Source organism: Petaurus breviceps, unplaced genomic scaffold (assembly GCF_028583685.1).
Source record: "Petaurus breviceps papuanus isolate PSGF00001 unplaced genomic scaffold, PetGlider_PUasm1.0 490, whole genome shotgun sequence".
In the NCBI taxonomy this organism is placed as follows: Eukaryota; Metazoa; Chordata; class Mammalia; order Diprotodontia; family Petauridae; genus Petaurus; species Petaurus breviceps.
The window spans coordinates 24498526-24515737 of record NW_027186352.1 but is presented as its reverse complement, the minus strand read 5'-3'; the positions used below and the strand labels follow the sequence as shown (position 1 = coordinate 24515737).

General features: G+C 39.8%; 1 long non-coding RNA gene and 1 pseudogene across 2 annotated transcripts in view; both read left to right on the top strand.

Annotated features, from left to right (window-relative positions):
• The window catches only part of LOC138172184 (uncharacterized), a 94098-nt gene that overhangs the window by 34157 nt on the left and 42729 nt on the right, over positions 1–17212 (top strand). The gene's annotated exons all lie outside the window — the stretch shown is intronic.
• Positions 2168–14749, top strand: LOC138172015 (matrix metalloproteinase-26 pseudogene; annotated as a pseudogene).

Sequence of the window (17212 nt, the reverse complement as noted above, 5' to 3'; positions counted from 1 at the left end):
AAAGCAATCAGGGTTAAGTAACTTGCTCAAGGTTACATGGCCAGTTATTTCTAGGTGTGGAGCTGAGTATCTGAGCCCAGATTTGATCCAGGTCATCCCGACACTGGAGCCGGTGCTCTTACTCGCTGAACCACCTGGCCGCCCCTAAGCGATTGGGGTTAAGTAACTTGCTCAAGATTACACGGCCAGGTGTTTCTGGGTGGGTGCTAAGTGTCTGAGCCCAGGATTCGATCTCCAGGTCATTCCAACACTGGAACCGGTGCTCTTACTCGCTGTGCTACCTGGCCACCCCTCATTAAAACATATTATAGAAGAAAGAAAGAAGAAAGGGAGATGAACATTTTATGAGCTTGACTCTCATTGGTTTTGGTTCAAGGAGGGAATAACAATCAGTTAAGTATAGGATTCTAACACGAAAAGACAGAAAAACCTATTATAATAGAGGGAAAGAAGGAAAGGAGAGGAGTTCTGTATGAGATTTCCTCTCATCAGTTTTGATTCAAGGAGGGAATAACATACTGTGTTAAGTATAAAAATCTATTGTGCCCTACAGGCACTAGGAGGGGAAAGGGGAAAGAAAAGGGGCAGTTGTTAGAAGGGAGGGAAGAAGTAATAAGGGAGGAGGGTAGGACAAGGGAGTGGGGCTAATAGGGAGGAATACTGAGGGAGGCAGTGGTCAAAAGGAAAACTCTTAAGGAGGTGAAGGGAAAAATAAAAGCATAAGCAGGGGAGGGAATAGGATGGAGGGAAAGACACAGATAGAAATCATAACTGTGAATGGGATGAACTACCCCCATAAAATGGAGGGAGATAGCAGAATGGATTAAAAACCATAATCTACAATATGCTGTTTACAAGAAACATATTTGAAACAGGGGGATACACATTGGGTTAAGGTAAAAGGTTGGAATAGAACATATTATGCTTCAGCTAAAGTAAAAAAAAAAATCAGGGGTAGCAATCCTTATCTCAGATGAAGCAAAAGCAAAAAGAGATATAATTAAAAGAGATAAGGAACGAAACTATATGAAGAAATGAAAAATATCATTACTAAACATATATGCACCAAGCAGTATAGCATCCAAATTCCTAGAGGAGAAGTTAAGGGAATTAAAGGAAGAAATAGATAGCAAAACTATACTGTGGGGGACCTCAATCTCCCACTCTCTGAGTTTGATAAATCTAACCTAAAAATAAACAAGAAAGAAGTTAACAAGGTGAATAGATTGTTAGAGAAGGTAGATATGGATTGATCTCTGGAGAAAATTGAATGAGGATAAGAAGGAATATGGCTTCTTCTTAGCAGTACAAGGCACATACACAAAAATAGACCACGTACTAGGGCATAAAAACCTTATAATCCAGTACAGAAAGGCAGAAATGCTAAATGCATCCTTTTCAGATCATGATGCAATAAAAATTATATGTAATAAAGGGCCATAGAAAGATAGATTAAAAACTAATTGGAAACTAAATAATTTAATCCTAAAGAATGAGTGGGTCAAACAAGAAATCATAAAAACAATCAATAATTTAATTCAAGAGAATTGCAATAATGAGACAACATATCAAAAATTTTGGGGTGCAGTGAAAGTAATTCTTAGGGGAAGTTTTATATCTCTGAATGCATACATGAATAAAATAGAGAAAATGGAGATCAATAAATTTGGCATGCAACTAAAAGAGCTAGAAAAAGAACAAATTGAAAATCCCCAATTAAATAGTAAATTAGAAATACTGAAAATTGAAGGAGAGAGTAATAAAATTGAAATTAAGAAAACTATTGAACTAGTAAATAAAACTAAGAACTGGTTTTATGACAAAAAAAAACAACAATAAAAATTGATTGCCCTTTAGTCAATTTAATTTAAAAAAAGAAAGAAGAAAACCAAATTACCAGTATCAAAAATGAAAAGGGTGAATTAACGTCCAATGAAGAGAAAATTAAAATAACAATTAGGAATTATTTTGCCCAATTTTATGCCCATAAATTTGATAATCTTAGTGAAATGGATGAATATTTATAAAAATATAAACTGCCCAGATTAATTGAAGAGTAAGTAAAATACTTAACCCCATCTCAGAAAAAAAAATTGAACAAGACATCAGTGAATTCCCCAGGAAATAATCTCCAGATAGACTACAGTACACAGTTGGAACTTTAATCATGCTGTCTACTCTTCTCATCTTTGTCTTTTTCCAGTCCTGCTGTTTGTCCTTTCCAGTAATCCCCAAAACTACCCTTAATGATTTGGACTTCTTTAAGGATTACTTCCGTCTATTCTTCTTCACCAAAGAAAAATCCCAGCACTATACCCTGGAGGATCCATTCTGCACTTCTTGCAGAATTTCTTCCGGCTAGAAGAAACTGGATGGTTGGATGAGCCCACAAAGGCTATCCTAGGCAGCCTTTATGTGGGGTCCGAGATATTGTTGACTACTCATTTTTTTTCCTGGAAAGCCCCAAATTACAAGTAACCCTGTAACCTACAGTGTCATTAACTATCCAAGGGGCATGAATTGTAGAACAGTTGAAAAGATCTTGTGGAAGGCAATAGAAGTCTGGAACAGTGTGACATCCTTGAGGTTCCAGAGAGTGTATAGACAAGATGCTGACATTGAGTTTGCTTTCCTGGCTGGATATGCCTACCCCTTTGATGGAAAAGGAGACATCCTAGCTCATGCTTTTGTCCCAGATTCTGACTACCAAGGAATTGTCCATTTTGACAATGATGAAGAATGGTCATATTCTGAGGAGGGAACCAACCTCTTCCTGGTGGTTGTTCATGAGATAGGCCATGCCCTGGGCCTGGCACACTCTCAGGATTTGGACTCCATTGTGTTCCCCACCTATCAATATCAGGACCCAAGACTCTTCAGGATCAGTAATGATGATATAATAGGGAACCAAACCCTTTATTATTAAGGGAAAAAGAAAATTTCATATCCTGAATTTCTAGACTTGGTGCACATGGATCCTTTGCCATAGAAAGTATAAATTTCCCTGACCCAGGAAGCAAAACAATAAGTCATGTGGAAATGTTTCCCATGTTACCTTTGAGACCTGCTTGACTTAAGATCCGAAGTACTGGGGGGAGAAGAACGGTCTAATTTAGAATTTCAACTCTGAGCAACAAAACACAAATGAATATTTTAAATATAAAACTGAATGTCCATTTTCTACTGCCTTTTTTAAAGTATGTGAATAAATTATACATATTATTTCTAAAAAAAACAAAGAAAAGGAAAAATATCCAGGGCCAGATGGTTTTACAAGCAAATTCTATCAAATATTTAAAGAACAATTAATTCCAAGCTGTATAAACTATTTGGGAAAATTGGAGAAGGAGTCCTAATAAATTCTTTCTATGACACAAATATGGCAGTGATACCTAAATCAAGAAAAGCCAAAACAGAGAAAGAAAATTATAGACCAATTTCCCTCATGAATATTGATGCAAAATATTAAATAAAATATTAGCAAAAAGATAAGACAACTTATCACAAGAATATTACACCTTGATCAGATAGGATTTATTCCAGGAATGCAAGGATGGTTCATTAGGAAAACTATTAGTATAATCGATCAAATTAACAACAAAACCAGTAGAAACCATATGATTATTTCAATAGATGCATAAAAAGCCTTTGACAAAATACAACACCCATTCCTATTAAAAGCACTAGAAAGCATAGGAATAAATGGAGTCTTCCTTAAAATAATAAGTAGCATCTATCTAAAACTGTCAGCAAGTATTATATGTAATAGGGATAAGCTAGAACCATTTCCAACAAAATCAGAGGTGAAACAAGGATGTCCACTATCACCCCTCATTCAATTTGGTACTAGAAATGTTAGCTGTAGCAATAAGAGAAGAAAAAGAAATCACAGGAATTAGGTTAGGCAAAGAAGAGAGTAAACTATCACTCTTTGCAGTTGACATGATGATATACTTAGAGAATCCTAGAGAATCAAGTAAAAACTACTTGAGATAGTAAATAAATTTAGCATAGTTGCAGAATATAAAATAAACCCTCAGTATTCCTACACATTTCTAACCAAGTCCAACAGCAAGAAATAGAAAGAGAAATTCCATTTAAAGTTACTGTAGACACTATAAAATATTTGGAATCTACCTGCCAAAGCAAACCCAGGAATTACATGAACACAATTATGAAACACTTTTCACACAAATAAAGTCAGATCTAAATAATTGGAAAAACATCAGTTGCTCGTGGCTAGGTCTAGCTAATATAATAAAAATGATGATTTTACCTAAATTAATTTACCTATTTAGTACCATACCAATAAATACCAGAAAATTATTTTATAGCGCTAGAAAAAATAGTAACACAATTCATCTGGAAGAACAAAAGGTCCAGAATATCAAGGGAACTAATAAAAAAGAAATGCTAGGGAAGGTGGCCTAGCCATACAAGATTTTAAACTTGTCATCATTTTAAAGCAGTCATCAAAACTACTTGGTACTGGCTGAAGAATAGTGGTGGGTCAGTGGAATAACACGAGACACCGTGGTCAATGTCAATAGTAATCTACTGTTTGACCTACCCAAAGATCCCAGCTTCTGGGATAAGAATTCACTATTTGACAAAAACTGCTGGGAAAAATGGAAAACAGTATGGCAGAAACTAGGCATAGACCAATATCTTACATTGTATATCAAAATAAAATCTGAATGGGTGCATGATCTAGATATAAAGGCTGAGACTGTAAGCAATCTGGGAGAGCAAGGAATAGTTTACCTGTCAGATCTGTGGAGAAGGGAAGAATTTATGACCAAAGAAGAGATATAGAGTATTATGAAATGCAAAACAGATAATTTTGATTACATTAAATTGCAAAGATTTTGTACAAATTAAGTTAATTAACCAAGATTAGGAGGGAAGTGGAAAACTGGGAAAGAATTTTTACAACCAGTATCTCTGATAAAAGCCTCATTTCTAAAATATACAGAGAATTGAGTCAAATTTATAAGAATAGAAGTCATTCCCCAATTGATAAATGGTCAAAGGATATGAACAGGCAATTTTCAGAGGAAGAAATGAAAACATGAAAAAAATCAATATTGATTAGAGAAATGCAAATCAAAGCAACTCTAAGGTACCGGTCAGATTGGCTAAGATGACAAAACAGGAAAATGATAAATACTGGAGAGGATGTGGAAAAATTGGAACACTAATGCATTGTTGGTGGAGGAGTGAACTGATTCAACCATTCTGGAAAGTAATTTGGAACTATGTACAAAGGTCTATAAAAAAGTGCATCTCCTTTGACCCAGGAATACCACTTCTAGAGCTTTATCCTAAAGAAATCATACACGTGTGAGGAAGATCGGTTTGCACAAAAATAGTTATAGCAGATCTTCTTATGGTGGCAAAGCATTGGAAATCAAGAGGATGCCTATAAATAGGGGAATGGTTAAACAAATTGTGGCATATGGATGTAATGGAATACTATTGTGTTATAAGAAATGAGGAGCAGACGGACTTCATGATAACCTGGTGAGACTTATGTAAACTGATGCTGAACGAGGAGAACAGAACCCAGAGAACATTGTATACAGTTACAGACACATCATATGTGTGATGACTAACTTTGATAGACTGAGCTCCTCTCAGCAGTGCAAGACTATAATACAACTCCAAAAGACTCATGATGGAAAGGATCTCCACATCCAGAGAAAAGAACTATGGAGTCTGAATGCAGATTGAAGCAAACCACTTGCTCTCTCTTGTGTGTTTAGTTTTATTTCGTTTCTTCTTTCTCTTTGCTCACTTCATTGGTTACAATTCTTCTTCACAACCTGATTAATGCTTAACAGGAAGGTATTTGTAGAGCCTATATTGGATTGCATGCTGCTGGGTATGGGTAGGGGGGAGAGGGAGAGGGAGGGGGAGAAAATTTGGAACTCAAGCAATTGTGGAAATGAATGTTGTAAACTAAAAGTAGATAAACAAATTTAATAAAATAAAATTGAAGGAAAAATAATATTTTATTTCCCCCTGTAACATATAAAAACAATTTTTTTAACATTTTTTTTTAAATTTTGAGTTCCAAATTCTCTCCTTTTCTTCCTCCCCTCCCCCCTCCTTGACAAAGGTTATACATGTGCAATCATTGAAAATATATTTTCATATTAGACATTTTGTGGAAGAAAACTAGCAAAAAGAATGAAAAATAGTATGCTTTGGTTTGTATTCAGACTCTATCAGTTCTTTCTCTGGAGGCAGCATTTTCCATGAGTCCTTTGGAATAATCTTGGATCACTTAATAAGCATTTATTAAGTATTTGGTATATTGGGCACTGTGCTAAGCGCTGGGGATGTTAAAAAAAAAAGAAAGGTAAAAATAGGCCCTGCTCCCAGGGAGCTTACATTTTAAGAGGGAGACAAGATACAGACTTAGAAATATTTAGGGAGGGGCGACTAGGTGGGGCAGTGAATAGAGTACCTGCCCTAGACTCAGGAGAACCTGAGTTCAAATCCTGCCTCAGACACTTAACAAACACTAGCTGTGTGACCTTGGGCAAATCACCTAAACCCAATTGCTCAGCCTTCCCCCTCCAAAAATCCAAAAGAAGAGAGAGGGAGCCTTGTAGCTCCTTGGTATGGTCTAGGGACCCCTGTATGATTTTTGTGAAAGTGTAGAGCTGAGTTTCCAGAGAATATAGAGCCCAGAGAAATGAAATGATTTTGCCCATGTCAGCCAGCAAGTTGACTTAGCTTTCATTAACACTGAAGCAGTAATCCTAGGATTGCTAGTTGGAAGGGAAATAAGAGATAATTGAACCCAATTTCTTCATTTGAGAGCTGCTATAAACCCAGGCCTGGAGTCAGGAAGACCTGAGTTCAAATTTCATCTCAGACACTGACTAGCTATGTCACTTAACTTTTCTTGACCTCATTTTTCTCATCTTCAAAATGGGAATAATAAGAGTTAAAGCACCTCAAAGGGCTCTGAGAACCAAATAAAGTCTATGCTCAGCACTTTATAGCCTTAAAGTGATGGGGAAGCTGAGGCCCAGGAAAAGAAGCAACTTGCTCAGCTGTTCCAGCTTCTGACCTAGTTCTTTTTCCAAAGACACCATGTTGCTTTCAATAGAAGCAATCATTGTGACCTGATGTGGTCACATAATAGTTTTAAGTCCTTTGTCTGTCAAAAATTTCTCTTAACATTCTGCAGGACCAAATTTTAATTGCACTCTGCCCTCACTCTCTACTGCCTGTTTTCAAGAGCTCCTTTGTAACTAAATTGCCAATTTCTCAGCATCAAATCCTTATTAAGGAGAGCTCACAGTGCTAGGCCTTGAGAAAGAAACACAATTTAGATAAGACATGGTCCTTGTCTTTAAGGAGCTTGAAGGGGCTAATTCAATTCCATTCAATTAGTATATATGAAGTGTTCAAGGCTCCTAGCTATAGTGAATACCTACACAAAATGAAACATAGTCCCTGCCCTCATGGAGCTTATATTCTACTGAGAATGGTGCCAAAACAGAAAACTACTCTATACAAAAACGACATAAGGTTATGAAGCATGAAGAGAATAAAATGCCAGAAAATAAAGACGGAGAGGTCATTGGTGAGAAAGGGATCATTGACCTCTTCCTTTAGCAGCAAACAGAGAAAGAAGAGTTACAGGCCCCAAGGCTTCAGTCATAGCATGTTAGCCCAAACGGCCTGGTGGGAGCTTAGAAAGCTGCCTTAGCCCAAAGCAGTTACTGAGACTCCTTCCCCAGCTCTAGTCCTCATGGCTCAAATGGTCAAGTTTCTTTGAACAGTCACAACTTCCAACTTGTGTTGGGAATGTTAATTATGGATCAACAGTGGATGGCAGATTCAGGCTATCCGCCTCTGGGACTGACACAGATTAGTCCGATGAATGTTGATGCCTCCTGATCATGGAGACCTCAGCAATGAGTGGGTCAGCTCTGATCTTGCCTGCGATCTCTGTCTGGTACAGATACAACTGTAAACTGACAAGCGGCCTAGCAGTGGCAGAATCTGGCCAAGGCTAACTTTGCCAAGAGCACTTATAGGTACAGGCATCCCTCGGATATATTGTGACTTTGGTTCCAAACTGCCACAATAAAGCTGATATTATAATAAAGTCACACAAACTTTTTGGTTTCCCAGTGCATGTAAACATTTTGTTTACACTATGCTATAGTCTATAAAGTATGCAATAGTATTATGTCCAGAAAAAATATTGCACATATCTTAATTAAAATACTTTATTGCTAAAAAATGCTAGTTCTCATCTGAGCCTTCAGCAAGTCTCCGTCTTTGGTGAAGGGTCTTGCCTCAATGTTTATGGCTGCTGACTGATCAGGGTAGTGGTTGCTGAAGGTGGGGGGGGGTTGTGGCAATTTCTTAAAATAAGACAACAATGACATTTGCCACACCAATTGACTCTTCCTTTCACTCGAACACTTAGAGGCCATTGGTTATCAATTGGCCTAATTTCAATTTTGTTGTGTCTCAGAGACTAGGGAGGCCAAAGGAGAGGGAGAGAGACTGGGAATGGTAGATTGTTGGAGGAATTGTTGCTGTCATCGTTCAATCATTTTTCAGTTATGACCCTTTGTGACCCCATTTGGGGTTTTCTTGGCAAAGATACAGGAGGGGTTTGCCATTTCCTTCTCTAGCTCATTTTACAGATGAGGAAACTGAGGCAAACAAAGTTAAGTGATCTGCCCAGGGTTACCCAGCTGGGAAGTATTTGAGGCTGGATTTGAACTCAGGAGGATGAGTCTTTCTGACTCCAAGCCCATCTCTCTATCCACTGCCTCAAAAAAAATTACAATAGTAACATCAAAGATCGCTGGTCACAGATCACCATAACAGATATAATAATAATGAAAAACTTTGAAACATTCTAAGAATTACCAAAATATGACAGAGAAACATAATGTAAGCACATGTTGTTGAAAAAATGGCGCCATAGACTTGCTCAACCCAGAGTTGCCACAAACCTTCAATTTGTAAAAACAAACAAACAAACAAAAAAACCAATATCTGTAAAGCAAAACACAATACAACAAGATTTGGAAATGGAACTTAGCCATTAGATAACTGGGGGAAAGATGAGAAAAGCAGAAAAGGACAAATGTTTAAGTGTAATTGGGCAATGGCATATGATGCAAATTGTGACATACATATTGGAAATCCTTTGAGGGACTGGTCTAGTGTATGGTAATATAGGTGAACTCAAGCTCCTAGGGAGGCTTCACTAAGAGAAATCCTAAATCATGGATCATTGGCTCATCAGTCTGACACTCTCATTTTCACAGGACATTGAGAATGAGAAAGGTGAGGGTCCCACAGCTGGTAAGTGTCTAAGGAAGCATTTGAGCTCAGGTCTTCTAGTCTCCAAGCCCAAGTCTCCATCCATTGCCTTGCCTACCTGCCAAATCAAATATACAATATTTAATTGGAGTGGAATAGCAAGTAAATAACTGGGAACAGCTTGTAATAAGGTAATTTTGCACCTGCTTACCATATACAAGTGGATACAAGTATCTAAGAGTCTTTTCTTTGAACAGCACCCCATAAAAACTCCTCAGAGGTGAGGGAGATCCTAGGCTTTGGTGTCTTAGGTGAAAGGACAATAACTCATTGTCCATTGATTAATTTGTCTCAATCCTGGAAACCCATGTCTTGTTTCTTTCTGCCGTAGAGTGTGATGGTCAAAATTCTAGACACAAGTTTGAGGCTGTGATTCTTCAAAACTGCTTGTGAAGCTTCAAAGCTCTTTGAACCATGAGGATTAGAGATGTGAAGTTAATGTAAGTAACTGCTTTGAACTAAGACAGATTTGTAAACTGAGTCCTTATGGCTTATATCTTCTGGCAGTTAGTGTGTTGATATTTCTTTGTTCCTATAGCTCCTTGGTGCTGTCCAGGGTCCCCCTGTGGGGCTGACCCTCTAGGCCTTGCAATTGGCTCTCTAAAAGCATAGAGTCTCAGCTTCATCCTGCACTGCTTCATCCTGCTGCCATGATAATTATCTGCTGAAACTCAGCGATCTGTTCATGTCTGTCTCTGATGGCTTCGTCCATTCCTTCCATTCGCCAAAGTTTCACTTTGCTGCATTTGATCCTAAAATTATTAGTCACTACCTTGAGGAAGTAGAACTTGTCACTGTTACCTTAATGAAACTGTGTCCAGATCCTTCAGGAGCTGTCCATCTATTTTAATCCATTGTTAGTAAACCTTGAAACTTCACTTAGCTTATTCACAAAAGGGCTGCTGGAAGACTTGAAGACATTTACTTTTAAACTCCTAGCTGAAATAGGGAGATTGAGTTTCCTTCACCCCCTTTGTGTCCTGGGATGAAAGCAGATCACCTTCCATGCAAACAAGATCTTTCACTGAGTCTTTGGAGGCTGGAGAGAATCAGTTGCCTTCCCAGTGACTTTGCTCTTCTCCTTACTGGCTCCCAGTTGTGCAAATCACCTGAAGTGTGAAACTGCCAATAAATGTGAAAAAGCCATAAGAAACCTTGGAAGGGAAGATCTGAAATAGAGTGATCTCTTCCAGAATTCTTCTCATCACAGCAGTCTATGACTTCTTTATCCTAATTTAAAGGATGATGAATCATCCATGATTTAGTTAAAAGAGCAATGGACTTGGAGTTGGGAGACATGGTTGAGTCCTAAATCCTTCCGTTACTAGCTCTGTGATGTTGGGTGCACCTTCCTTCCACTCCCCTTGACTTAGTTTCCTTATTTGTAAAATGAAGAAGTAGGACAAGGAGATCTCTAAATGCCCTTCCATACTCTTGATCTAGTATTACAATGTTTTAAAGTTCAGTTCAACTCATCCAAGGTTCCTTAAGTGCTTACCATTTGCCAGGCAATGTACTTGATTATGGAAAGTAGAGAAAGTCAATAAAAATAAATAAAAGTGCTTACTATGTGCCAGCACTTAATCAGTGCTTATTGACTGACTTCCAGGCACAGTTCAAGATGCTGGGGCAAAAATATAAATCCCTGCTCTTGAAGAGAATCTACTGAGGGGAGGCAATGTGGAATCATGTAGGTACATGCTAGATACATATAGTGTATCAAAAAGCCCTGTCCTCAAGGAACTTACATGGTGGGGTAAGGAGAGAACTTCTCTCATAACAACTCTGTGATGAAAACTACATAAATATTGTTGACTCCATTTTACTGATGAGTAAACTGAGGTCTAAAGGACTGATCTCTAAAGTGAGGGACACAACCCAACTTTAGGGTTTGACCTCACATCAAGGGATGCAAAAATCAACCAATTGGAGGGAGGTTTGGAAGAAGGGCTGCATCCTGACCTTCCTGTAATAGCTGATAGTGGGTCTTGTCTCCAAATCCCCAACAACCCTGCCAAATTCTCCTACCTTCCCCCCTCCTTCGGTAAGTAAGTAGTCTTTCTTCCTTTGAGTAAAGCTGGTTCTTCATACACTGACTAACGATTGCATTCCCAGCAGTAGCCACAGAGGTGTGGTTGGGAAAACATCCTCCTCTCCCTCAGCGTCTTGTGCTTTACATTGGCTTATGAATGGAGCAGGTCCTCTTCGGAGGAAAGGCTCTGTGATCTGGGATTGTTGGGGTAGACAGATTGGCACAGGATGGTCAGGCAGGAATGGGTGTCGACTTTGGTCTCAGGTCCCAGACCTGCCCCTCTTCCAGACCTCCTTATCATTGTTGAAGGCATTGCAATCCTTCCAGTCTCCTGGGTTTGCAATCTCCATGTCGACTTTGATTCCACATATTCCCTCACCCCACATACCTGCTCAGTGGCCAGCTCTTGTAACATCTCTCAATCTGCCGCCATCTTTCTGCTCAGACCTGCTCAGGACTTCCTTCCCTCTCATCTGGGCTGTGGTAATTGCTCCCTAATTGGCATCTCCACCTTCGGTCTCTCCCTACTTCACTTCATCCTACTCTCAGCCACCAAAGTGCAGACCTGATCACACCACACCTCGGCTCAGTAAACTTCAGTGACTCATGGATTCTAAGACCAAATGCTATTTCACATTGATGAACTCCTTTGTTCATTTTTATTTGTGTGTAGTTGATATAATATACACAATTATTAGTACAGCAGTACATGTACAATTTATAAATGAGTAAATATGTATATTGAGGGTTGCATGTTCAAAATATTATTAACATAATAGTAATAATAACAACTAACATTTACATAGTGATTACACTGTGCTAAGAGCTTTACAGTGATTATATTCTTTGATCCTCACAACAATACTGTGAAGTAGGTGTTATTATTGCCCCCATTTTACAGTTGAAGAAACTGAGGCAGACAAGAGGCTAGGTGACTTGGCCAGGGTCACACAGCTAGTAAGTGTCTGAGGCAGGATTTGAACTCAGGTCATCCTGACTCCAGTCCAGGAGCTCTATTCACTTTTACCACCACCATGAATGTCTTTGAAAACCACAAGGTTTTGTTTCTGAATGAAGGAGGGTGAGTGTGGTCTTGGATAATCACAATAGATAATGTGTCTTTGCAAAACATTTTGATCTCTCATCTTTGTCTCTAACTCTCAGCCTCTGTTTTGCTCATGATGGCAAATCCTATTCCATTTAGTGAGCATTTATTAAAAACCTCCTGGGTACTAGATACTGGGTATACAAAGACAAAACCCATCAATTTCTGACCTCAAGGAAGTCACAGTCTGCTGGAGGGATACATCATTTAATTCAATGAAATTCAACAGGCATTTATGAGCTATGTGCTAGAATTCTGTTAGTCCTGGGAGATGTAAGAACAAGACCAAAGTAGTCTGTGTCCTCCAGGTGTGGAAAACAACACCCACTGGGGAGGGGGAGTAGCCAGGGAAGGGCGGTTTGGGGTGGTGGATTTATGGGCCCTTTCTAGAAGCAATGGTAACACTGGTTTGATAAAGGATTCCAGAGCGGGGGGAAGGTGGGGAGTGGGCTGTGTGTAGGGAGACAAGTGGAACATTTGCTCCCTTCCTTTGAGGCTGGCAGGATGGGCTGGAAGGCAGAGCCTATGGCAGTGGTGTCAAACTCAGAAACAGGGGCCTCTACGTGTACATAAAGATACCTGTAGGTCACATATCTTCATATATTTCTTTTTCCTGAATACATGAACACGTTAAAATCATATAGGATCTCCATTTTCATTTGGTTCAGATGTTGTGGGCTGCATGGAGCCTGCAGGCAGCTCTACTCGAGCCTGTGGGCCTGGCTGGGCTCCCTTCTTCGCCAGGCAGGACAACTCCACCCCAGAGCAGGTGTTCCAAGGCTGATGGATGAAGCCTCCAAGGCACAGCTCTGGAGGTCTAAAGATCTGGGTGGTTCAGCAGTAGGTCAAGGGTTAAGGAGATGGCTGAAGTGGGTGCCTAGACGGCACAGAGGAGAGGCAGAAGGTTTAGGAAGCTGCTTCAACAGTCCAGGCCAAAAGTAATGAGAAATTGTATTAGGGAGGTCATCTTGTCAATACAGTGAAGGGACTGATCCAAGAGGTGCTGTGGGGTAGAAGTCTTGTCTGTTGTTGTTGCCTGTCTGACTCTTTGTGTCCCCATGGTCACACCCTTCTGTCTTCCACCACCTGCCCAAGTCTGTCCAAGCTCATCTTTGTTGTTTCCATGACACTATCTATCCACCTCATCCTCCACTACCCCCTTCTCCTTTTACCGTCAATCTCCCCCAATATCAGAGTCTTTTCCAATGAGTCCTATCTTCTTCCTATGTAACCAAAGCATTGAAGCTTCAGTATTGGACCTTCTAGTGAATATGCTGACTTACTTTCTTCTGATTGAGAACGGGCTACAAGAGCGTGGAATCATGGTCTGAGGACTAGAAAGGACCTTAAAAGCCATGTGATGTATCCCCTCCCATTTTAGAGATGAGGAAACTGAGGCCCAAGGAGCTTAAGTGACTCAGGGTCATCTACAGAGTAGGTGGCAGAGTCATGAACTCCAGAGCCAGTGTTCTCTCCATTGTGCCATAGGGGTGGAGGGAGAGGGAAGAATCAAAGACAGCTATAAGGTTGGAAAGGTGGCTGACCGGAAGGATCATGTCATCTATGACAGAAATCAGGAATCCTGGGGAACAGCATTAGAGAAGATAAGGACGATGCTGTTTGCTCCCCCCACTCCGCCAAAGGTCGGGTTTTTCTTCTGCCTGATTTATTTAGTTTTGGGTAAATAATGTTAGTTTTGTCGGGGGCCCAGAAATGCATTCCTGGAACCAATTCATTCTTTTTATCAGATTCCTTTTCCACTAGTGCCCTGTATGCGATTTCTTTCTTTTCCCCCTGGAATCCTGCTTGTTCTATCTGTGAACCTCTCCCCACTGCACGAGCATCTGTCAGATCTAATCACCTGCACAACCACCTTATAAAGATTACCTTATCAGAAAAAAAGTGTCATCCTGCGAGCTGAGGTGTGAGGACTGCAAAGTAAAATCATGGCAGGCTCACAACTGCCGTGTTAATTTATTATAAATTATGGTTTTTGTTTGCAGAGATAAGGCTTGAGAAGTGTTTCTATTTAAATTCATTTCCTATTATTCAAACATAAATACCCAAGAGCTATGTAGACAGCGGGTTTATAGAATGGGCCTTAAATAGGCCCTTCTCATGACAATGAAATTTATTTCCCAGGCTATCCGGACTGGTCATGTCCCACTGTCCTGGGTGCAGGACTAGACAGCACAATTAAGACCAAACATGGGCGCCTTCGAGCAGTAGATGGAAACCGCTGATTGTCTGCCCAGAAGCCATGATTTATAGTCTGGGAACAGTGGGAATAATTGCAAAGTATGCTGAGTTGCAACAAAGCTTTAATTCACAGGCTTGACATTGGGAAGGCATAATCTGCCGATCTTGCCTCCGCCATGATGGATGGGAGCTACTTGGGACACACGAGCATGTCCATTCAAAGAGCATGCTCTCTTGATGTCCCCAGTAAAAAAACAAAAATCTGTGATTTCTCCACCAGGCTAGTCCACGAAAGAGCAGACAAATATTGATCTATCATTGAATTATGGAAAATCTAGAACCCAGTAGGTGATCAATTTCCTCCAGCATCAGAAGCTATAAAATGACCCTTCTATGGTACTAGTATGCATTTTTTTTAAAGGATGACATATCAATAAGGAGAATTTTAAATATTAAAACCAAAGTGAGATTGAGGGTTCCTAAAATAAAAGACAATATTCCTGAAGACAATATTGAGCCAAGAGACATGTGGGGAAGGAGTATGGGGCCTCTCTCCTGATCTAACACTGGCCTAGTTTCCTCCTCCAACAGAAGAAGAGACAGAGGCCTAGAGAGTTGAAATGAACATGGGATCCCAGATTTAGACCTGGAAGGGGCCTTAGAAGTTATTTATTCCAAGGAGGAGAAGTTAAGTGACTTGTCCAATGTCCCACCAGTTGCAAGTGGAAGAACCAGGATTAGAGCATTCGTCCTCTACCTCCAAATCCATGGTCTTCCCATAACACCAGAGGGCCTCCCAATGGTACCATTTTGGTATCATTTTTTTCTAAGCCTGATACCAAGGCACAGCAAGCTGGGATACTATTTTTTGCCCAATGCATAAATAGGTAGAGGTATCTGGAAGGAGACCATCAAACCGATTTTATTTGTAATAGAAACTCAAATTTGAGCTCTGGTACCCCCAGCTCAGGAGTAACTTGATCTTCCCTTCTTAGTCCCCCATGAGTCTTGGCATGTCAGTCTACCCCCAAGTGAAAGGAATTGATTCCTGTTTTAAGTTGGAACTTAAAAAAACCCGACCACTCTAGTGGATGTGCCATTGTTGTTTCCTGAGGCTTTTATGGGCACATGTGTGAACACACCTGGACGTCCATTTATTCTGTTTTACTTAGTAAGCATAGCCAGTCTGTGAGCAGGTATAGGGGCAGAATCCACAAGGTTGCTTATGTGGGAGCATACCTGGGGGTAGCCACTTACCCTGGAGTGGAGCCAGTCACCTAGAGAGACCTACTGGCAAGGGAAAGGCCTGTCAGCCTGCTGGGGGGTGAACAGAGCTCCCTAAGAAGCTGAAAGTGAAGGTTCATTATCTCCAAGATAATGTTTATCAGAAATTATGAACAGTAGAAATACTGTTCCCGGTCAATGGTTATTTTTACTGAAAATGTTTACAGTTGGAGGGACAGAAATAGACCTTTAGTCACTGATTATGGAAAGCGCCCTTGATGTCTAAATATAAAAAGGCCAAATATTAATAACCACTGACATTTACATGGTGCTTTTCCTCTCAATATACCCGGCCAATAGCCCTGATTATGCACACACATATGCAACCACACAAACACACAGAGGTATGAACACAACACACATATATGATGCAAAATAATACACATGCATATAACATGCCCATAATAGACATACAAGCACACCTGTACTTGATACCCATGCCCATGTGTTAAGCTTGTATAATCCAGTCTACATAAATATACTGGTACAAACATCCATAAACACCTGTGTCTGAGTTCAAATCCTGCCTTAGACACTTACTAGCTGTATGACCTGGGCGTGTCACTTAACTGCTGTCCATATCACTTTTCTTATCTGTAAAAAGGGATTAATACTCCAGAGGTTTGTTGTAAGGATCAAATGAGATAACATGTCGCGTACTTTAAAAGCGATATAGCATTACATAAATGCTAACAAGTACTTTGTAAAGTAGAAAGCATTCTATAAGTGCTAACTATTGTTAAAATAATCAAAAAGAAAATAACATTAACAGGAATCTGATCTCTGATTAAAGGCAACGACCTTTAGTCACTATCAGTTCCTCATGTCACATGATAAAATATGCTCTCCGCCTTTTCTTGGGGAAAAGGTGGGGGACCATGGGTACTGAGTGTTACATACACTGTTTCCCTTTGAAATAAGGGGGTGGGTGGTTGTAGTGGCAACCACACTAGCATATCTAGGATGGCTGCTAGCACAAGTTCTTAGATCTGTTTTACTAGAAAAGATAGCTATTTAAAGGGTCAACAATCTTTTTTAATTACATCCACTAATTCAGGGTAAAAGTCAGCACCCTGAACTTCAGAGAAATAAAGACCAATAGACAGGGCTCTGACTGCCTGAATCCTCTATACATTTTACATACATCCCTGGAACAAGAGAGCCTTTACATCTGAGCAGTTGGGGAACTCTAAACTCTCTACCAGGGAATCAAAAGATCCTTC